Source organism: Cygnus olor, chromosome 10 (assembly GCF_009769625.2).
Source record: "Cygnus olor isolate bCygOlo1 chromosome 10, bCygOlo1.pri.v2, whole genome shotgun sequence".
In the NCBI taxonomy this organism is placed as follows: Eukaryota; Metazoa; Chordata; class Aves; order Anseriformes; family Anatidae; genus Cygnus; species Cygnus olor.
This window is the reverse complement of record NC_049178.1, coordinates 19,028,148-19,052,933: the sequence shown is the minus strand read 5'-3', so window position 1 is coordinate 19,052,933 and position 24,786 is coordinate 19,028,148. Positions and strand designations below refer to the sequence as shown.

At 37.5% G+C, this 24,786-nt stretch overlaps 1 long non-coding RNA gene across 1 annotated transcript; it reads right to left on the bottom strand.

Annotated features, from left to right (window-relative positions):
- Window positions 1-5,433: 5,433 nt before the first annotated feature.
- LOC121075610 lies at window positions 5,434-24,467 on the bottom strand. Its single transcript, XR_005823069.1, has 3 exons — window positions 24,283-24,467; window positions 22,372-22,488; window positions 5,434-5,763 (listed from the first exon to the last, which is right to left on the bottom strand). It is a non-coding gene; the product is annotated as an uncharacterized LOC121075610 (long non-coding RNA).
- Between the last annotated feature and the right edge of the window lie 319 nt (window positions 24,468-24,786).

The following is a 24,786-nucleotide window of genomic DNA, read 5'->3' as shown; positions in this document are numbered from 1 at the left end:
TCATAATTTCTTTTTTATTCCATCAATCACACATGAAAACATTTACTTAAGCAAAATCTTTTCTTAAATTCTTGCAATTCTTTTAATACAAGAACAAATCTGACATTCATATTATAGATGAGTGCACACAAGCAGCAATATTCCACTTCAAAAACTGGAGGGGAAGATGTGGTTATAGTCTTAGCCTAAAATTGTCCATGTCTCATAAGAGTCTCTAAATTCTACTGTAACTTGACATCAAACTGTCATAGCCAAAACACGTGTTAAAACAAATAAACAAACAAAAAAAGTCAATCCAATGTACTGACTTAAGTGAGACATCTTCAGTGAGACAAACTCTGCTCACAGTACAAGGTCCGTAGAGTTTCTCACAGGGCAGTGCTTCCAAGATTGGATATTTTTTGTAAATAACAGCCCCAGTTACTTGCCAGAAGTAAACTTTGTATGTATTGGTCCTGACAGAGATCTTAAAGTAATGGCAAAAAAAAAAAAAAATGTTGAATGAACATCTTAAATCCATCATATTAGCCATCATTTTTCTTTTTTTTTTTTTTTTTTTCCTTTAAAGACTTAGTTTAAGTGATTGATAAGTATCACAACACTTCGTGATTTCATGAATGGATTCCATTAAAACCCAACTGGACTTGATAAACGTGGCTCCAATACTGAGCAAGGATTTCAGAATTGGTTCTATAATTTTCCATTTTCCAGCATTCGTGTTAGCAGATATTTAGTAGAATGGATATCTTAATACATAACTCACTCTGAGTTAATATATCTTTAGGCAGTTTGAAACCCCTTATGATTCACTGTGCACACTTGTCTCATTGATTTGTCCTTACTATGCCCCAATGGAAAGCATACAACTTTGGGGGAAAAATAGAGCTGTGCATTTCTGTAAAGATAGAAAAAAAAAAAAAATGATTTTAAGATCTTGAAACACACTCCATTTTTTGTTTGAAAAGTAAAATACAATTGATATGAAGAAGCTGGTCATTCAATAAACAAGAGAGGTGGTTTCAGGGGTACAATATTATGTAAAACATTAAAGATTATGTAGCTGAGTAAATTACAAGTAAAACAAAGCAGATCTTTCAGCACTGATAAGACTTTTATGAGAAATAATATGTAAGGACAGGCTCCCATTATCTGTCTCAGTTTGAAACATTACATGTGAATTTCAAGCTTTGTACAAATAGAAATAGCAGGAATTGTAGGAATAGCCTGGAGTTTAAATGCAAGTGAAATTCAAACCCATCTGTGGATATTTTTATGACTTCTGAGAAGAAAGGGTCAGTTCGAACAGTTTCGAGTTATTGGTTATTGAAATACAAAACACTAATAGCATTAAAAAAAAAATGTTTAAAAATAAATGGTGTAACTGGCTACTGACCATATCTTGTTTGGCTTTACAGTGTCCACCAACATTCCTCTTGACATGAGCGGAAGACAGAGCAACATGGGTATGCCTGATTTATTTCAGCTGAGTATTTCCTCAGCACCAGGCAATTAGGCAAATGAACTAATTTTTGCTTACCTTATGTCACTTTATCTCTGTTTCTCTGAAAGACGAGTTTCCAGAGTAGAGAAGCGCATCCCAGGTCACTTCCTGACCTGTGCCTTAAACAACAGGCACTCATAAATTCTCAGTGCAATACAGAAACCTCCTTATGAGCTTAAAAAGTAAATCTGATTTTAAAAGGGAGTAAGAAGCTGGCATTAGTAAAGGTTATATATCCACAGTATCAAAAATGTACTAGCATTAAGCTCACAATAAAACATGAGGACTGGTTCCAGTATGGAAGGGTATTTCAAAATACATCAGGATCTCTTAAGAACTTGGAAATCTGTAGCAAGATCCAAATGATCAAGTATAAAATATTATCAACTTAATAAATATGGTAATAAAGTGTTCAGGAATGTTTTCCCATTGCAAATATATACAGGACAATTCTAATTTTATCTTCATAAGAAAGAGTAAAACCAAGCTCTAAAAGCTTAATACAGATTTTAAGTAAATCAAAAATGTATAGAGACTTTTAAATAATAGTGAAATAAAAGATACATGAAAACATTTGATGAATTTTCCAGATAAAGTTCAAGAACTTTTTTTTTTTTTTTTTCTGCAAATAGGAAAAATATTTTGGTATTTTTCAGAAAAAAAAAAAAATCATGTTTCAAATGAAGTCTTTTTTTTCCTGTTAACATCAGCGAGTGTAGGATACAACTCCAGTGCTAGACAAGTCAGTCAGTTATGCTCAAAGTTCTAACAAAAGCAAGGGTAAAATACATAGAATGCACTTCAGTGTCTTTCAAAGTCTGTTAAATGATAACTATTTTAAAATATTTAATCTGTGACACTACTAAATGTGACTCAGTTTCATTCCAACAATTACAAAAAAAAAAAAAAAAAAAAGGATATAATTCTTTTTGTAATGTGTTTCTGTGTATACTTCCTCATGGTTTGAAAAGTTTTTAAGTACAAAGCCTCAACTGTGTTGGTGCTGTCTGATCCATTCATTAAATTTGAAAAGAACAGCATCTTTCCTGAAGTAAGAGAAACTTCATTTTTCTTTTTGTTTGAAACATAGTGAAGTCATAGGAAAAGGGGAGGCAATTTTTCAAGTATTTGTAGTCTTGGAATAAAAGTTTGTTTAGTTTTCCTTCTGGTTATGATAGTATATTGAAGGGTACTATCAACAGTGCCTGAGATGGGCCTTGAGAGACAAGAAACGATTTTAGAAAAAGAAAAATCCCTGCTCTAAACCTTGCAAATCATTAGTGAGTGAAATGAGATGTGTGCAGCATAGTTCAAACAAACACTTAGAAAAGTGAATAAGAGCACTGAGCATGATAAATTGCAACTCTATTCCGAAGTTAAGAATGACAATATCTTTCAATCCCAAATTCTATCATAACATTTTACCCAAGTGCTTTTAGAAAGATTAAATCTTGATGTGCAACCTATGACACCTAATCAACTTGGTTTAATGTTGCAATCTTTTAGAAGTTTTGGTTCCTATATCATCCTCAACCATTCAGTATCATACATAAACTACGTTAAAGGATATTCTATTCTTTTTATAAACTCTAGGTCAGGGGTTTTCTAGGCAAGCAGTGATTCTTTTTTGGCATCTGGTGTCAGTCCAAATCTGTGTAGACAGTAAACATGACAGAGCTACTGATGGTTCTCCACTACATAATTCCTGCAACCTGCATAATTTCCCCTAAATTATTTTTTGTTTGGGACCAGTAGATCCCATAGGGAAACCAGAGGAGGGAAAGGGGTGTAGGAATCTAAGAAGTCCATGCCAGGCAATTGAGAGAAAAGAAGTCTGTTGCCAGTAGGTTTACATTCTCTCTACAGCAGTGAACGCACTAGGTCCCAAACAGTTTCTTGATCCTCTCTCTTTCTAATAGCTTCGTGAGTTTGAGTGTCTTCCATACTACCCAATGCTAATCTGCGTGCTAATCTGTGCCTGTCTTCACCTTCCATCTTTTCTAAATTTGAGGACAGCAGATGGGCTATGTTTATTTTAGAGATAACCTCATCTGCTGTTTATATTGGGGGAAGAAAAAAAGTGCTCACTGATGACTTTGTACTGACACCTCCAGCTGAGGCTGACATTTGTTTTCTAGCTGTTATTGGTTTCTAATTATGTCTGGATATTCAGAGGATCAGCTAATTTGCTCCATAATTTTAGGAGGCAATTTTTAATTCCCTTTCAAAGTCTCTGCTAATTTCATGGAATTATTAGATATGCAAATATGGTGGGACTAAACCCACTGGGACTTCCTGGTGATTCAGTTCAGGTGCCTGAGTAGAACCTCCCTCTGCACTGCAAACACAAACTATCCAGCATGAAGGTAGTTAGGTGGGATGGCCAGGAAACACAAGGAGCTTTTGCTTCTTGTGCATTTTCCTACTCACTGCAACGAGTCAGCATGGGTCAATTTTTGCTGCTAAACAAGGGAGCTCTGGGCAAGGGCAGAGCGATGTGGACCCTTGAGCAGAAAGGAGATATTGTAAATTGGATTATGTGGAGAAAAGGGGACTCTCTAACCTATCAGAGAACATTTAAAGGCACCAATGCTAGAAGCATGGAAGGAACGAGGGTACAGTGGTCCAATTTGTGTTTCATTTTCCACTGCATTCTAAAAGGTTAGCCTAGGGTCAAAAAAATCTAATTAAAATTCAAAACATATTGGTATACCAGTGATAATGTCAAAGAAATGAAAAAAAAAAAAAAGAAAAAAAAAAGATTTTGCAGTTCTTACTGAAAACATTTCCAATATTGTTTCAAGAATATTTCAAATAAATGCATTCAGATATATCCCACAGGGATTTCACTATATAGAAACATCCTAGTTATAGATTTTATCATTTACTGCATGCACCAGCAAGAATTCAGGAGCATTCCAGGTTGTCTGTAATATTTAATCTCCTATATGTTCCCATTTTGTAAAGCTGTGCAATTTTAAACATCTAGGCATGTTTGAAATAATTGAGCCATTTAAACAGAGTGGAGTTAAGACCCATGCACATTAACTAAGGCCCTGTTATCTGTTTTGCATCTTTCTTTATAGCAATGCTAAAATATATACATATATTCATGTAACTCACAGATATTTGATTTACCTTATAGTTTCAGACCACACGTGTGTTGCATTAATTCTGTTCGCTCACTAATTTGTTTAAAGGCTGGTATTATCTTCTACAGTTTGCAACAAAAGCTGGTCTTCTCCTGACCACCCCAATCATATCAATACCGTACAGTGAAAATAAATTGAAATAGACCTCTTGCTGTTAAGAAAAATAATAATAATAATATCTTCCTGACTTTCACAGAATTTACGCTGAGTGACTGCAATTGGCACTCCAAAGCCAGCACGACAATTAATTACTCTTCTTCCTCCTCCCCTTCCCTAACAACCTGCTTGGATGTAAGGCTGTTCCTATATGGAGATTTTCATTTGTTTTATTCAACTCTGATATAATATTTACATGTGGAGCAGAAATACTGTTTTTAAGGAACAGAATATCCTGTCACAGCATTGAAAACATCTGTTTCCAGGTGCTAACTCCCTCTTTTCAAATCTTTGACTATCACACATTTAGGCGTTAGCATATCAAGCAGTAGTTTCTAGAGACAGCTATCCTTCTGCTGGCCTTGTGGATGAGTACCTTCTGGACAACACATAGCCACTAAGTTTGCACTACACAAACTTATTTTTTTCTCGTTCCTCCTCTTGCAGATATGGAGCTTCAAAAGCTCCAGAAATTTCCACATCTCTAGTTCTGTTTTCATTCTACGGTATATAGCAACAGTCCCCAAACAAAAATAATCAATAAAATTATATTCAGCTTTCTGTCAGGGAAAACACCAGTCTGATAACAGGAAGACGACATAAGTTTAACAAATGTAATGTGGACAATTATTTGGATAAAATATGTAACTGGAAGAGAACCATCTCATTTGCATTGCAGCCGCAAGAAGAAATTAGCTGTACTCTCATAAAACCCATGAGAGTGTCGGTATCTAAACCTTTCTCACGTATGGAAATACTAGATAAGTCACTACTATGTTTATATTACACAACCTCATCTGAGCCACAGACAACAGAAAACTCTTAAGACTCACCAGCTCAGATTGTAGAAATTCATTGTTTTAGCTCTCCAGTGGCTCACAGCCCTTTGAAATACCAGCTGCACTGGGTGGTCTATACAAAGGCAGTGGATACAGGCTATTCTAAGACTGGAGTCTACAAAGAAAAAGCAGACAAAAGTACAGGAATCAGCGAAGTTTGACAGCTTTGCTGAGACTTAAAAGAAATAAGTAGATTACATTTTTATAATTTTGTACAGATTCTTTTGTGGAGCTGTGACAATAAAGAAGTTTTTCTCCTCCCTCCTAAGCTGTCTGTGGTGTTCAGCTTTTAATGTATAATTGATCCAAATTGCTGGGAGAAGTCTTGAATTCTACTTACAGTGCCCCTCCCAGGGACGGTAATTGTGTAAGCAAGCAGGTTATAGGAACATATAATAATGCTGCAGTACATCACCACTCCACATCCCGTTCCACCCACACACACCCCCAAATAAAGGAGCCCTAGAAATTTTCTCATTCCCATTCTCATTCAATGATGAAGCGACAAAGACAGTGTCTTGCCCCAGGTCAATTCTGTAGTAAAACTAAAGAACCGACTCGTAACTCAGCACCTACCCACAAGACAAGGCTTCTTCTCGTACATTACCATTGCTACTTCATAAATACTGGGCATAACGTAGGTGGTACATAACTAACATCCTGCAGATAACATTTTCCCTTTACCCTTAGAATAAACTATAGGAGCTCTTGATCAGCATTGTTGTGGGGTTAGGTGAAATTTAATAATTTTGGAGAGAATTTGCTGTATTATAACTGCAGTTTAAAAATACAGTTGTTTAACTGTGAGTAACGACCTCTTATTGTCTCAGTAAGAAAAAGAAAGACTCAAGAGTATCTTTAGATTTTGGACTTGTTACTTTAAAACATACCTAGCTCCCATCAAGAGCAAAGAGGAAAAATAAATAAATAAATAAGACTTACACCTCAGGGACAGTGGAAAAGAGTCTCACGATTGCAAGAACGGTAGTTAATACAGGAGTACTCAGAAATCAGATTTTATTTCCTCAACTCAAAGAACTTTCCTCTCTGGCAGCACTGGAATTCATGCAATGGGATGTCAGACAGCAGGTGTGATTAAAGTAATAGTATAATTAAAAAGAGCTAGATGTGGGAATAAAAAGTGTTTTGTTTTCTTCTTTCAGGGACTGGTTTGACTCACTAGTGAACAGCTTGCTGCAGATCTTTTTCTGCTTTCATGGTGAAGTCGTGTTTTCTTTAGCTGTCTTTTTTTTAGAGCAGATTTTCATCATGAAAGAAAATTTTACTGCCACAGACAACACTGGAGATATTCAGCAGGCAACAGAACTCTGTCCTGTGTCCCTGTGACACACAGAGAATGAGTGTCAATCTTTGAAACCAGAGGATTGAGCCTAGACCTGGCTGATTTTAGAAATTATTCCCACTTATCTTTAAGTATTGTGGGAACAATACATGACCTGTTGTGCAGTATACTTTCTTTCAACAATAGAAATACAGGCAGAAAACCCATTTAAGCCTCTAGATTAAACCTGTTGAAAATATTTTCAAATGATACAGTACATTTTTTAATATTAAAAATATTTCAGTATCCTTCAAGGTTCCTTCAAGTTACATAGACTAGTTCACATGACGACTTCTATAAAGAGATAACAGTATCTTATCACCATAATCAGATTTCTAAAAGTGTGAACAGATATAAACCTGCCCTTGAGATCCAACACAAAGTCTATACAAGACATTTACTCTAGAATCTTTTTATTTCCTTCTTATTGATAAGATTACTCATGCAAGTATACGGATATCATTATGGATGTGATTTTGCTGCATTACATTCTTTAATGTCTAGCATAGTGCTATAATTGTGTTTGTGCCTAGACAGTTTATCTTGCTCAAGTAGTGAGAGTTGCTATTTTTATATGGGAACTTTTTGTTTGTAAGTAGTATGATAGAGCTTTTTAAAAAAATATGTATTTATTTTGTTTGAGAAAGAGGGCATTAATCTTACAGCCTAATACTATTTATATCTCATTCTACCTCCTTGTCTTTACATAGATTCCTCTGGACAACAAGTCCCTTGGCAAGAATGCTCAATGTCTTCCAGTCCTAAGCTGGAACAAGGCTAACCTGTGCCTTTAGTGCATAGGTAGGTCTGGTGGAAATCGATAACTGGGGTATTCCTCGTTGTGAGTCTGTGACCACTGGGAAATACAATGGCTAAAATACCTCCTTTAAACTGGTGTTGTTTGTTTCTGCCAGGGGAATAACAAATTTAAATGAAAATTATTTCAAAACTAAAAACATGCATTACTGTAGCAATTAAACCCTTCTCTTTTGGCAGACTAAGCAGGGCCAACCTTCCCAAATACCCCAACGTGCACTAGCTCATCGCTGTTATTTCAGTTTAGAGAGATTAAGAAACTCGTAGGCAATTAAAAAACAATAGGCTGAGAAACTACGCAATATGTTCACACAGAAAATATTCGCATTGTCAGATCACCATACAGTAGCACGAACTGTCCATTTTATTGACAAAGACCATTATGTCAAATCCAGTTTAACTGAAGAAAACAAAACTCAGTGTGTATGAAAGAAAAATACTCCTGAGTCCCCTATGGCATTACTGAAGATTCAAGCCACTGATAATTTAATATGTGTAACTGCCAAAATGTCTGCAGCAGGCTTCGTGAAAGATCAGAATCATGTTTCCTGAAGTTAAAAACTGTTAGAAAGAACAAAATGCAGATGGTCTTCCTTTATATACCAAATGATAAATGGGATTTTACAAACTTGCAAGTTGAAAACCTTTCATAGAAATAGTAAAATAACATAGAAACACACACACATATATATAGCATAAATAGCAAAATGCTATTTTGCTATGTCAAAACAAGAAAGAAAATGACAGAAGAGAGTAGAGAAACTGAAAGAGCATAAAAACCAATCCTGCACAAAAACCAAAGAAAAATTTTGGGACGGGGGACCAGTAGCTCTCTTTCCCGTTGTTCTCATTTCCCTTCTACTCTTTGTTTTCTCCAGAAAGTCAATTTTTTGAGATAATTAGGTTACTTACAAAGAAAGAATATTAAAATGATATCCACCATTTTCTACTGACAGAAAAAAAAAAAAAAAAAAAGACATATATATATATATAGAAATACCTCACATTGTTTCAGTGGCTTTGAATTTTCCTCCTTAATGCATAGAGACTATTTGTTGTTAAATATTTATGGAACTAGAGTATTATGATGACTGATATAAATGGTGTGAGTAGAATAATAAGGAAAACATTCTAGTAGTTACATTATATTTTCTAGTATGTCCAGTTTGGTGTGAAAAATGCATCCTAAATGTTTATATCCAGCAAGAAGCAGCATTTAAGCATAAATTCTATGAGGCTTAATTCCAGAACTCATCTCTCCGATATATCAATCCATGGAGATGGTATTTCCACACAGTTTAGCATGCAACTATAAAAACTCAAGCAACTGCACATTCCTTTTCCTACTGTACGGGAATCTAGTTTCTGAGTTTGTGTGATTCACTGGGTTTGGGAGAGAATTCAGGTGTTGCAGTAATTTTCTTTGCCATCTTCAGGAGCACTCATTGCCAAGCAACTGTCTGCCAAAGCAAAAACCAGACTGGAAAGCTGGCGTATTTTTTTTGCTTTGTTATTTGCTCCCTGCAAACTCATCTCATTCCAGAATCTGGGCATCACTGTAAGCTTCTGCAATCATTGCATTGATTGGGAACAGTGTTTGTAACAATGCAGTGTAAAATTGCAAAAGACCTGGAAGCTTGCGGCAGCACTGGGGAACAAATAGAATTGCCTCCCATTGTCACATTCAAAAGCATTACAAACAAACAAAAAAAAAAAAAAAACAGCAACGACAAAAACTTGGAAGCTTGCTTCAGAGCTGATGAGCAAGTAGTACATAATCCTCCCATACAGAAGGCCTATAGAACCTTGCCAGTCTTTTGGGATGGCAACCAGATGGTGGGAAGAACGCAGTGACAGCTTGAGAAGGCTGCACAGCTATCTATAGATGGAGTTCTGGTATCAACATTAACCTAAAGGTTGTTAGGAAGATAAGAAGCAATGATCTCTCTTGCAAACTCTGAAAAGCAACATTAGAAAAGCAAAATGCACACATGAATAGGAGATGAAAGCAGTGTTACTTCTTATCTACCAAGGGCAGATAATTTAATTATATTCTGCAGCTGATAGCAGAGGAAAGGTGATACAAAAATGCTCAGATTTTGCCTAGGAACTATATTTGTTCTTTCATTTTATTTAAGCTGTTGTAAATTGAACCAAAGGAAAATGAGTAATTACTTTTGCCTTATGCAGTGTATTTCTCCATTACTAGTATTTTTGACAGATGGTACTATTGAACTCAAAGCTAAAAAGGAAAGCATAATATTGTAGTAAATACTAAATACAATAAGATACCATTTTCAGGATCTCTAATCATTTTTCCAAAATAAAGGAATATGGATTCCTTTATTGAAAAAGCTTTTTTTTCAAAAAAATAAAATAAAAAATAAATTTAAAAAAAAAATCCATTCCTTCTGTTTCTTTTCTATTTCTTTTTCTCCCACCTCTCAAAAGGTCACTGGTATGCAAGTATGTGAATTTGCCTCAAATTTATGACTTAGTGCAGTTCTTCCCTCTCCAGTAACCAGGAAGTTAGCAAAACAGCAAGTAGGTCTCAATGTGGATCACTTGATATTGACACAGAAAAGGGATCTTCAAGTCTCAGTGATAAAGAGAAGAAAGCCTTCATTTTAGCAGTATAGAAGCTCAGTTGTGTCAAGGTAAATATGCTATCTCAGCAGAAGAGCAGACTAGAGCCTCTCTGGGTCTTAGATGAAAAAGTTGGTACCCAGGTGATTGACAAAGATGATGCAAACTATAGATTTTGAAAATCAACTGAGTCAAAATAGTAATCTTAGCTTTGTGGGGTGGCACAAGAGCTCTGCTACCCTGGCATTTTGATCCCAAAAGACACTGGTGCTGCCTCATGCAGTACTGCTAGCATAGAGAAATTTGCCACAGATCCCTTCAGAAGTAGTAGTGTTAACAAAGACAAGCAGTCCTTCTCTGCTTTCCGTGGGCAAACATGGCTTGAGCATATTATTTTCTGTTTATTTTCAGAACAAAGATGAGAGGCCAGTAAGAGTTCAGAACACGTATTATTCTCTATACAAACAACAGGGAAGAAAATGAAAAAGCAGGAAAGGAAAGAAAAAGCAAGTATTTTATAATTGCTATCAAGTTCTGAATATGAGATAGAACAGAGGACAGTGAAGACTTTGTTCAGCTGCCTTCTCCAGTACATAAAATGGCTAAATGCAAGAGATGAAAAAACCACCCTTTTCTAGGCATGTAGGTAGGAGCTGACAGTAGGGCATAACTTAGAAATATTATTACAGTCATGAAGATACAATCAAAAGAGATTTAGACACTTTTCACTGTGGCTTTAAGCCATGTGGTTAATGCAGCTTTCAGTGCTCAGCTGAAGCTGCTGCGAGAAGCGATGAGAAATCTCTAGAAAAACAAAACAAAACAAAAAAAATGCAGAACTCTGTTTATCATCATACAGAGCTCTAACACACGTCTTGAAAAAAAAAAAAAAAAAAAAAAAAAGAAGTGGAATCACAGACAAATGGCCTTAACAACAACTTGCTGCCAGTTCATCTCTGGGCTCTTATGCTTGCCAGCATAAACACAGTGAAGCCTGCATGGAAATAGCAGCCTAAAGTGGTATGAAACAACCTAAAAGTCTGGCCAGCATACCTGTGACCTTGATGCCAGTTCTAACACCATTTCCTACTAATGTTTGAAGACAAATAAAAAGGTTGCAATATTGGTTTTGATTTCCTGGATTAAGTTGCTGAATACACTGTGCCATACCTAAATGCAGAGCACTCCAAAGGCATTCATCACACAGTTCTCTTTACACAAACTGCCTGCTGAAAGCTGTCATTGGCTTTTATTTGTTCCAGCCAATGTCTCCTTTTGTATACACTTTATTACTTTTCTTTTAATTATCCAGCAAAAATGCTCCTAGTCTGCTTTCATCACTTTCTACCTTTCAACATTACACTTGTGGTCAGAACATTGACGATGAGCCTATATTCAAGTCAGAAAGATGTAAGAGTCCACAAAATGGACCACAGGGTTACATGGTGGCAGAGATGCTCCTCTGTCTGCATGTCCCACTCCTGATTATAGCCATCTTATTTACCCTGGTGTGAAATTTGTGCATTAATATCTAGTCTCTGGACTGAGACTTGAAGCTACAAGTCAGCCAGCACACAGCCCGAGACATACCTATTTCCAGATAATGCACTAATTTGTAGAGCAAGCACAAAAACCTTGGGCTGACAAATAAGCTGAGCAAATATACAGACATTCAGAAATACACAACAAGATAATTAATCACCTGGAAAGATTGATAGTAATACTATAATTTCCTATGAAAACAATTCTAAAAAAAAAAAAAAAAAAAAAAAAAAAAATATAAACACTCAGAGGCCACGTCCAAAACTGCAGACATGAAGCAAATTTGGATTCATCATCCGCTTATGTTTTGCATTCACTATATATGTAGCCACAAGGTTTATTGAAGTGGTAACCTGTTACCTTTTACACAAAAATCTAACAAATGGAAGAGCTTCTGTCAGAAAGCACAAGAAAATATCCTTCTTCCTGACGACTGGCCTCTGGGACATGGAAAAACATTTTGAACATTTAAGGCAGTAGATTTGCAGTGTTCATGGGCTCCTGGTTAGGTATACTGTGGTTCAATTCTTGTTTTAATTGCAGGAAGGTAAAGGAAAACTACCTCCTTGCTTGAACATACTCTTCCCAACTATATTAGTTCTTTTCCAACATACACATAATCAGAAATTAAGTTCTCACTACCAGCTATAGAAATGCAGCTCAGGGAAAACTGAAAAGTTTTAATTTCCCAGTTCCCCTATCATGCTGCAGCTGTAACAGCCCTGTCTCTTTATCAAAATCCATGATTTTCCTGTACTTTTTCACATTTGATTCCAGGATGGTGTCACAGTAGTACATCCAGGCAGATGCAGTTAAAGGCAACTATTGCAAGAAATGCTCGCTCTTATGGGTCTCTACTCTAAAATCTTGCTGGAGGAAAAGAAAAAATATATATATACATATTTATGTATGGTAATATCATGTATTACTCTGGAATTGAAAAAAAAAAAAAAAAAGAAACTGTGTTGTGTTTATACCCAAAATAGCTTCAATAAATATAAAAAATATAGCCCTTTAAAATGACAGCAGTTTTAAAAATCTGTAATTTATAAAGGTATCTCTGTAATTTTCATATCTGGAAAAGCTGTTTGGGCAGTTTTAAAAGCTCACTGTAAATGCAATTGTAAACATTCAGTTGAAAAGCATAAAGATAAGTTGTTCATTTGCATTTTTATCTGTGTTGTCTTACAACCATTAATTGTGGAAATGAAATAGAGAAAAGTGTATTAAACCCCAGGCTACTAGAAATTAATATACATGGGGAATAGAAATATCTGGAAGAGATGACCTCCATGTTTCACGGAAAGATTAATCAAGGCACCAGTTATAGTTTCCAATTTACTGCAAAACAGCATCTCCTATTTCATAACATCTATATAAACAATATAATAGTTCCAGCAGAATTCTTAGATTATCTGATGGTAACAAAACTAAAAGCCAATGTTCCAGTTTTTGGTGTATGAATCACTGTAGCCATAAGCCAGATGTGTGTATGTTTAATTGCAGTGAGCTTTAATCATAGGATATCAAGTGGCTTATATACAGTTAAACATGCACCTTCTGCAAACTGTCATTTGCATTCATTTTCAAGCCATTCAGAACTCAATAGGGCAGATCCAAGCTGATGCAAATTGTCATAGCTGTATGAAAGGCAATGAGGCCAATGCAAACTTACACCGACTGGGAATGGGTCCTAGTGTTTGGCTATTTAAAGAATCAGTCTTCGAGGGCTTACTCAGGTGATTTCTCTGGCTTACAGCTGATGAAGGTTAGGTGTGTTAGCAAAGGCTAGGCAGAACTTGGAGGAGCTGCACCACAGTATCTCAGAGAAAACCTTCACACCTGATTTTATGTCAGAGTGGTACCCCAGAAAGAATGTATTAATTGTAAATGTAATCAGCTTAAACTCATTGAATAAGCAAGTGAATTCTCTCAAGCCGTACGAAGCTACAGTCCCCATGGAACAATTTTAATTTAATGTTCTTACGTTAATAACTGGAAATGTCATGGCATTTAAACTGCAGGACTGCACTGTAGCCAACTTCTCATCAAATTTAAGGCTGCTCCCCATCATCGGCTGAGGGACGTACCTCAGATGGGGCAAGCAGAAGGTAGAGGGCCAGATGCTGCTTACAATGAAAGTGAAAGCCTACACTTCTGTCCCTAACATGGGAATTTGGCTACGGTTTGACTATGGGCAAGCAGTCTCCCTCAAATGAAAAAATATGGAAGATGCAAAATACTTATCTAAATGAAAATGGTGCAGTTTCATATAAACCGAGACTTCAAGACATTTGAAAATCTGAAAATACTTCCCAAATTCCCATGTAACAAACAATCCTGCTAAGATGCAGCCTTAGGAGCACAGTGTAAGCAAATCAAAAGGTTCATTTGAGCATCCTCACCACTTGTTAATTCCACTGAGGACTCATCAACAATTCTTTTATATTAGACATGCAGTTATGGTTATTATTACTTTTTTTGTGTGTAGCAGATGTGTCCTGCCTTTTACATTTCAGAACATAAAGCTTCCAATACAGCAAATTAATGTTTATTAAGAAATTAAGTGCAAAATAATCTCCTTTACACTACTTAAAAATAATCAAGAGAGTTAAGAAACTTGCAGAAAGAACCCATTTCCAGCATCTCTCTCAATGTTCAATGCGGTTTTGATCAGAAATCTAAATTCTAATAAAAATAAAACATTGCTACAGTTGCGGGGAAACTTCACAAATATTGAAAAGAAATATTTTGTTTACAACTCATTACCTGCCCAGCTGTACTGCCCGTATACCTTTTTATATCAGAACTTGGGTCCCACCCTGATGGAGCCAAAAGAATTGCCCTCCTTTGCACCTATTACTGTATGAGCGAACATCAGCGTATGTGAGCTAACCAAATGGTCTTCAAATAAGGGCTGGAAACAGAAAACAGATGCCTTTATATATATAAGTATATATATATATATATATATTAATATCAAAGGTCTGTGGCTAGATGCCAGCTTAATTTACATAGCAATTCACAGAGATATTGAATTATGTGAGGAAGACAACAGCTTTGTGAGAGCCTGCAGGTTAGCCCTCTCCACAGACAGAGCTTCTGGGAAGGAGACAGCAGAGCAGAGCCCTCTGAGGGCACCGCAGTTACTGACTGCTCTGTTCCTGCAAAAGCCATTCCATTCAGTGCATGTACAGAGCCTAGCACATAGGCTCTTTTAGTCTGGAATGCCTAGGTGCTGTTGTAGAGGAAATGAGTAATCATACTAATGACACCATAATTAACCAATTAATTAATTGGGTTCCACCTTCTTCAGTGGAACACTCGAGCTTTCCCTGTATAAACAGCAAAGCAGTCAAAAAACCACTTGTGTCCATACGGGATGATAATCGCAGTTCACCTTGCTGCCAGAGTAACCTAGCAAACATTGATCTCTGTTGGAAAACCCTCTTGATCGGACACCTTGTTTTATCTATCAGCTCTGCATCTTTTAGATTTTCTCTGTGTTTCCTTCCAAGGAAGACAAAGAAAATCCCTGGTCAGATTCTGAGCTCTGCGTGCCTCAGCCTACCTTCCATACGAGCGTTGTCTTCCTTTCCACTGCCATTGCACTGTTGGGAGAAAAACAGACAAAAAGGATTGTATGATGATTGATGATATGCACGAATGGCATCTTCTTTTATATAATTGTTCTCAAAGCAGCAACATTAGGACAGTTATCTGCCTTCAGATACAAACTGTCAACTGCAGGATCTCACATTAGCAATATCATTAGCCAACTCACTGTTGGATGAAAACCTTATCTTAAACACTCCTACTTATATTGAACTTCAGCCACCCATGCTAGTCATTTAATTTTAATGTTCCATTTCATCCAACGTATTTATCTGTTTTTTACTTCTAAATTTTAATCTAAGTCTCATTTCCCATTTTAGTGCAAAAGCGATGTTTAACCTTGTTGTACTTCAGCTCCATGACTCAATACAATGCTTAATGCCATTTTTAGTGAGCTTTAGAAACATGAAAAAAAATACCATTTTGATGAGGACTGTATTAAATAGCTAACTTCTCATTATACCAGAGAAGTTCCATTATAATAGAGTACTGAGATTACCTTTGGGCTAATAAGATGAATGAAAAAGGGACCTAAAGATGGACTCCTGTTCACATTGCAAGGATTACATTTACAGCATGTTTCACTTTAGGCTCTCTGCTGATGTTTACCAAGACTTAAATGTCATAATCCCCATGAGAAGACTAAAGCACAATGAAATTAAATAACATTTATTATTTAGAACATTAGTGACATTGTTGGGAAATACCAATTTCCTCGTCAATCAGGTGCCACCCTACCCCAACCAGACAAAGTGGATGTAATTATTAGCTGGAATCATGTGCACTCATTTCACATGACACAGCTACAGTGCTGTGATCCTTTTTCTGTCTCCTCCTGTCCTAGATCAGAGCTGTGTTCACTGTCATCTCCTTCTTGTGCTACAGCATCGGAATTTCTAACCACAAATTCTTGGGCAAGGACATAGGTGAAAATTATCAGCAGCATGCCTCAGTAAATATTTATTAATGTGTTTTATCTATATTGGGGGTAAGCAAGACATTCCCCAGAACCCTGTTGTGCTGCACTCAGTAAACACACAGTGTGATAAACAGTCCCTGCTCTGAAGATCTAATATTTCCTCCCACTTCCCGTGGAATTTTCTGCACAAAGCACCACAGTGAATCCTTGTGGTGCTTCAGCAATAACCTGTCATCACTGTGCTTTTGACAATTTGGGATAAAAGCTCCTTTTACGTCTGTAATTTCTATAGCTCCATATAAAAAGAAAATGGAGCCAAAGGAACAATGTTGCCAGCATTAAAAATACAGATAGCTAGGCCCTATGTCTTACATTCTTTTCTTTCACAATGACCTCTAAGATCTAAAGGAGAAGGCAAAGATCCAGGACTAGGAGTTAGGAGCCAATGTGACCTTTTCTTTAAGCTAGACAATAAACAGTAAAGGGTATTGTTAATGCAGTGCACAGGCATTTAGCCACATGTCTCATTAACTTTAATGGGAGTCTCACCTAAATATCTGAACATCGCTTCGAAAGTACACCCTAAAGTGTGATGTCTGGGGAAAAAAAAAAAAAATTGCCCAGAGAACATATAAAAAAGAAGAGAAATATGAAGGAGCAAAGCCAGATACAAAAGTACACATGTCGGTGGGAATACATAGGGGTTATTTGTGTGTTCGCTGTGAAAAGAGGCAGCTAACCTCCCAGCCAGACACCAAGGTGCTTCGAAGCAGTCAATAGAGGGAGAACGTAACTAGAAGGGAAAAGGTATCAAAGGACTAGTTCCATTAGCAGCAGCAGGGAGAGCTGAAGCAAAAACATAAGGGCAATCCATGGGGAATATCAATCTACAAACCCCAGTGTGACAGTTTTATGTTTCACCATAATTTAATATAATAGAGAGATGTAGGCACTAAAGCATTCAGGTTAAAGTATTCATGAATAATAAAATCATATTCATTTTATCTGGTCACATTCTATTCAAAATTATTTTACTATCTTCCAAAGGGTAAATCTGGCAAGGTTTTTGAACATGTTAAGATAATTTAAAAGTAACTGCTTAAGTTGTTTAAACCTTTAATGGCTTCTTCCATGTCAGTCTTTGTGAAAACCATGAATGGAAGAGGGAGGAGAGGAAAAAACGTTATGTTCACATAGAACAGAAGGGGCCAGGTTGTGCACAACAGGGTCTGGAAAACAAATTTGCTCACAGATAACTTCACATGTAAACACTGCAGTGTTTTGTTCAAAATAAGCTTTGAAACTAAAAATGGCACCATGAATAGGGCTGTTCTTTCACATGTACAGAATTATCACTGCAGGTTTTACTGATAAAAGCAAGTCTTTAGTCCCAACTGATAAAGTCAGTAGCGTTTAGCACGGTGGTCCCAAACATTTTATTGTTATTTCTGAGTGGCAGGATCGCTGCTGCTGCCGGCAGAAAGCACCAAACAGCGCCATGTCCACATGCCCTCACAGCTCACTTAAGCTTTCCGAGTCCTCTAAATCAGACTGCAATAAAGATATCTTCATTTCTAGTACTTAATGAGTTTTGTTCCCCTCTAAGCACTAGATCTGATCCAGAAAAACATCTGGGCACGTGCTGAAAACACATGAATAACCCAATGGCTTCAAGCTGCTTGGTTCCTCCCTTTCACCCTGAGATTTGGCATGCTTTTCCTAGAGCCAGGCAAAGGAAACTGCAAATCATTAACTAAATAATCTTTGCCCATGACAGAGACATTAATCAAAATGTCGGTATTCATGTTCCAGAGGGGCATTTAAACCATCATCTATTCATTCTCACCAATATAACCCAATGTCACTTCTGCTGAACAGCTTTCAGACTTCCTTCCAGAAGTACGACAGTATCTATACTAATTTCAGCTTTATGTAACATCCTCCATTAAAAGATCCAGTATTTATGGGATTGAGCAAATGAAAAAAATTAGTTGTGGAAGTCAGTATAGCAAATAGAAGGGAATATTCAGTGTTTGAACACATGCAGCCTGCTACCTGGACAAACCTTTTTCATTAAAAAATAGCCAATCTTTTCTTCTTAATAGTGCAAACCTGATTGTTAAATTCTCATGTGCCCTAATACCCTCCTCCTCTCATTTCTCACCAATTCAAATACTTTAATTTTAAATCCTTCAAGAGCAAATCTTCAACTGTGCATAAAATGTAAATTCAGTGAGCAAAAAATCCCAAAACAAAACAACTCACATTCCTTTCAAGCTTATTATCACCGTGTATTCATTCCTCCTCAAAACGTTTTTTTTCATGAGCTGCACAAAACAAGACAATAAATCTAAAAATCCTGTTATATTACACAAATTATCCTACAATTGGAAACAAGGCTGTTTTACCTCTCCAGAGAGCAGGAAACCAATGCTAAAAAATAACTTTCCAGGAAATATTTTGTTTCCTGATTATTTTCTTGTTTATTAGAAAACTAAAGAGAAACAAATGGAGCTGGTACTTTAATGCAAATCCCTTCTGTAACATAATTGTAGTACTGAACATGCCTTTCCTCTTGGAAAAGATAATAATCAGTACTTCTGCACAGATAATGTAAGACATAGGAAAAATACAGGAATAAAAAGTTTTATGAAGTGATGTAATTATCGTAGTTTTTAATACAAGTCCTATTGACTTTGATGAAGTATTTTATCATCATGGAGTATTCCTACAAAGAAGGTACCATGACTGACAGCACGCCCTGATGGGGGATTGTGAGGAGCACAGATCAAGCACTCTTAATACATTGATTCAGCCAACAAGAAAAGGTTTACTGAAAAAAGTCACAACTTGGCATGTAAGAGAGGTCTCCTTTAAGTAAAGCCTTGTCATTAAGCCACAAAACTCATGTAATTTAACCAGCTTCAGTGTGGTTGAGGGAATCTCCTTGACAAGCTGGAGCCCGCAGGATCAGCAGAGGACCTGCCCCTCCACTTTAGCACCTGGGGTAAGAACCATGAGGTGTTGGTGAGGACACACACATGCTTGTCTCCAGCGGGTCACAGCTCTGCACATAGCAGGTCTTCTGTAATCTGTGTATTACATAGCTGATAACTTCTAAATGTTTCATCTCTACTTTAATAAGAAGAGTTTTAGGAAATAGGTTTACCTAAATGAGGATCAAGTAACGAATGTTAAATATATTTTTAGTTGAAAAATATGTTCATTGCTTTCTCGTAAAATATACCCAGGCAATTTATTCTTATCCCAGTTTCTTCGGTCTTCAGTCTTTGTAAAGATCATTGCTTATCTAGCTGTTCATTACACAACATTCCCATAATAGATTGTGACCCAGGCTTTCGTTCTGATCTCATATTTTCTAGGTGATGTTTCCTGAAAGTGATCAGGAATAACAATAATGAAGTACTTTTCTCTTCATTTATAGTCTGCTGGAAGATAAAAACATTGAAAGGAAAACCTTTCAAGTATGGAGGTTGAAGTTTGGTCTCACTACTACATCATATAACCTCTGAGTTTCCCAGGCCTGTGCCAGATTGCTCAAATTCAGAGAAATTAACCTATTTCTCAGAAGAGTTCATTAACCTGGACTCTGCACTACCCTTGCATGGCTGCATCCACTGCTCCCTAGTCCATTTCAGGATCTGGGATTAGCTGACGAACCAGTCATGTTTCATTGTTCATGACCTAAAGCCCGACTCCTGCACCTCTTCCTCTTCCCTTAGCCAACCCCCTCCCTACATCAGGCAGGTGGAATAAATAAAGCTAGGCAGGTGTATGCAGAACATGAATAATTGGAGAACACAGTTTGGAATTACTGTAAAATAAAGTGTGGAACCAGTAAGTGTTGTAAAAGAGCAGTTACCTAACCCTTATGAAAATAGGCAGAGGTAAAAACAACATCTAAGCAGGTCAGATACCCTTTTTTTACCCTCCATACATTACTGTCAGCTCTACTCAAATCACCTGTCACCAGCTTCCCCCCCCAAAAAGGAACTGTAGCATATGAACTCTCAACTATACTGGACAGGACAACAGAACATAGATTACCTTCGTGGTCTGAAGACCCAATTCGGTCAGTGATTTAAATCTTCCATATCATAAGCTTTAGTCACAGTAGCAGATTGCAGAAGTTTAGCTACTGTCTGCTCAGACTCCACCTTCAAAGTTTATTTCATGCACTAGTTTCAACATATACACTTACAGCTTGAACATCTACACTGCATAGGACATTCAAGTTCTTTACTGACCTCCATTTCAGTCCAAATTTCAGCCTTAAAAAAATAAATAAAATTAAAAAATAAACTTGAATGGACCAAAAGATAATTAACACCCTTCCTATCATTCTGCTTTCTTAGTGACTTAACCTTTGTTATTTGAATTAGGTGATAAAGTGTTGATTGCAAACATTGCTCGTATGGGTTCCTGTGATCGCAGTACTTTTTGTCTCTAGACAGTACTTTGTTTGGCATAGAGCTCTGTAATTTGGGGCACAAAAAAATCATATATAATATTTCTGTAATAAATAGCTCCAGTCTCAATCATGGCCAATAAATATGAATAAAATACAGCAAGAAGAAGAAAGATGGAAAAGGAGGGGGAAAAGAGATCCTGTTAACTTTTGTTATTTCACCAACACAGTTTGAAGAGCAGCATTGCGAATGTACCAGAGCAATTGATGGTGCAGTGAACAGGCTAAGGGAGAGGGAAAAGTCAGGCAGTAACAGGATCTCTCAGACTGATTATTTGACTGGGAAAAGGTACATGAAAGGTACCCTGAGGACTACGAGATGTTTGTTCTTTTTCACACAGCACGTTTAAGTGCTATTGTTTTGGAGATGGAGAAGGTTGTTGGCTTTTTTTTTTTTTCCTGAAGAGCTCATGAATTGAAAAATACAGTTTTGGGAAACAAAATTGTGAAGTATTTTATTAAGTGGGTCATGTCCAAGTAACAGTCATTTGACAAAAATAATAATAATAATAAAAATAAAGTCAAAAGTAGCACAAATTCTCTTGAGAATTCAAAAACTTTTGATTTTTCAATTGAATTTCTCTAAGAAATTTCCAGAATATTTGAGAAAAAATATCTATTTTTAGACTGCAGTAAAAGCTGCAGTCTAAAAAGAGGTTAGAAAAGGAAACTTTAGCAAATATTTCAGCTTCAGAGAAGCTTCAATGTAAGCAGAAAACCAAGTAGTTCTGCATTCAGTTCTAATTTCTATGCAAACCTCTCTGATTATGCACACAGGAGATGGGGACTAAGCTATGGGCCACCTCATCTGCTGTGTGTAGCAATTCCCTGCTAGAGATGTTCATTATGTCTACAGGCGCTAGGCCAATGGAACAAGTCTGATAGATATCTATTGCTAGATTTTAAACAACAACCACAGTAATCCCAGCCACCTAGGCTCTACCATAACAGCAAGAAGAACGAGGTTTGGCTGGGTGAGGGCAGCCTGGCTGGGACGCTGCTGGTAAAGGCACCAGAGCAGGGCAGCAGTCATGAACCAAGAGGCTGAGAGAGCAAAACCATGATTTGTAGATTAAGCTCAGAGTTTAGGGGATTTGCTGGATGTTCAGCTGGCAGCACGAGCAAAGAGAAGACTTTCATCTGCATTTGTTGGGCCAGGCAGTATTGGATGAGGAACATGGTATAATTCTTCCTGTGACTGCCACTTTGGATTGCAGCAGCCAGCCCCACTCAAGGCTGCCCTCAGCAGCCATTTGGAAGGCGAGCCAGTGGCCACCTGCCTGCAAGGCCAAACTTTTGTTCAGAGTACATCCCATTGCTGTTCTGCTGCATGAGCTGGCTGCCTTTGGGCTTCCAGGTGGGTCTCAAGCTGTTGTCAACCTTCGAAACCCTTCATGGTGAGAACCAGTCCTACCAGAGAGGTCATCTCCTTTCTTCCTCCTCACGTCACCCTGCAGTAGCCAGTGCCAGCAGAAATATTCAATATTCAATCCTGAGTGCTCGTGGCTGAAGGGAGGGCAAGACAAGGACCCTGGAATGAGAACAAGCAGATGCAGACTTGGTAAAGAATAAAGAAGAGGGGCCAAACAGGTACCCTCAACTCCACTAACATGGTGCAACCTTGCAATTGCTTCTCCAGATCCTCACTAAATTCCTTTTTGGAACGTTTCCCTACTGGTCTGTCTCATATTTTATTTAATAAGCCTAGCAATAAGCTGGGGGTTGAAAATTGAAAAAGCCACAGTAAAAAGATAAATGCTGCCTGGGTTCCTGCAGCAAAACACATCACAGGGCTGGCAGTGGATATTAACATTGTAGTTGTTTTAGGAAGGAGGGTTTTGAACATGTGATGGATGTTTCTGCTACATATAGACATTCTTAAATTAAAATGAAGCCAAGCCAAAAATATTTATCAAAGGTCATCAACTTATTATTACCTGTGTAATAGTACTGTCATCATTTTTGCTCACAGCTCACTGAAATGCTACTCATTGGTTTAAACAAGGTTGTGTCAGGTAATGTTCCAATAAAACAAAAACACAGTTCTTGCCCTAAACAGTTTACCTATACAATAGCATACATCGCCTTTGCTACTGCCTCTATTTTTACTTGTCATAACAGAACATCACTGCTGTTCCTGAAAAATAAACTGGATCATGTCTATTGGATCTTAAATTCTGAATTCTTGCTTTCAGCTGATCTTTCTTCAGCTTCCATGGGAAGGTTATATATGCTTCTCTTGTAGCTCTCTTCCCTCCCCCACACCCTCCCAGCCCCAGATCAGGTTCTTCATGTAGAGTACTGGGAAAGATGAAGTTGGGTTTATGTTAGGACAAGGGTGTTCTACTTCAGTTATTTATTGCAGTAATCACCCCATGGAACTGTGCTTTTCTCAAATTGCATGTATAAATTATCAGCTATTACTCCCTCCTGCAAAGGTTGATGCAACCTCTTGTTTTACAGGTACGGTGAAATGTAGAGGTTAAAACATGCTTATGACTTGATTTTTCTCCCTGCTTCACCAACTGAAGAGAAACAGCAAAGGAAGCCAACATATTACCATATGAGCAGCTTATATGCTAACTGGAATTATATATAAGTTTTGTGAAGCATTCTGAAATGCTGTACATGAGCTTTGAGAGACTGAGCTTCTCACTGCTATTCATTTTTCAATTTTCAGCTTCAAAGATCTTGGACATTCTCCTCTAGGCTCATCTACAAGCAGGAATCCAAGGTCTAGTCACATCAGATGATTTTCTCAGACAGAAGATTTGTTGCAGTAGTCTTGAGACAAACCAGGAGAAGTAAAAGGGAAGAAAGTTTATGCAGTATTAGAGTTGCTTTCATTTTTCCCATATGCCATGACAATTCTATTGTCCTTCAGAGATGAAAGTAAATGCACTTTGAGGAACATGACTAAGATTATGTTTTTTGTACTTTATAATCTGCTTTTCACTAAGTCTTTTGTGTACTTCCATGCAAAACTGTTCTCTGTTAGCTATTGTTATAGACACAAGAACCCCACTGATTGCTGACAATCAGCCTTACTGGAACAAGATTGTACTCCAATGAAAGGTTTAGTAAGAGAAGCATAGGAGATGCCATGCCATCTGACTACAGTCAATTCCAACTCAGAGCAGATCTCTCTACCCTGAGAGAAGCCTTTCAGAGTGCATTGATACAAGGCTGCCCTACAACATCCCATATACTTTGGCAGTGCATCCCAACCTGCTGCTAGATTCTTACCTACATACTGGTGGTAGAAGCTCCTACCAGGAGTAACACAGTGCCAGAGCTCACCACCCAGGACCCAGTCACACCATACCTAAGCACAGCAAGTAGGGCAGGTCCAAGGACAACAGCCAACTTCAACCAAGAGTGCAGATCATAAGGCAAGCTTTCAGCAACAATGCATGTCCAAAATCCAACCAAGAGAACAATCCCCATATCAGAGTCCAGCTGAACAAGGCGTACAGCCAGACATGACCCTAAGAGAATTAGAGACCAAGAGTCCTCCTTTACAGCTTTAGCCAAGCCTGGAGGCCCAGGGCTGAGATTAAATGAAGGGCCTGGGCCTATGGGTGGGGTGGGCAGGGGCCTCAGGTGAGGCTGCTCAGGTGCACCAGGGCCTCCGAGTGACCTACCACTTTCTTGCAATCTCCTGTTCCCTATTCACAGTATTCAAACTCAATAATCAATATTTGAAAATCACCCAGGTGGAGGGCCTGTTGAGATACGGAGGTATTTTTTCATATCTTTGTGTGGAAAGTTTGGAAAGGCTGTGGCACTGGAACCCCAGCTGCTCTGTATCACTGGGAGCTGTATCATT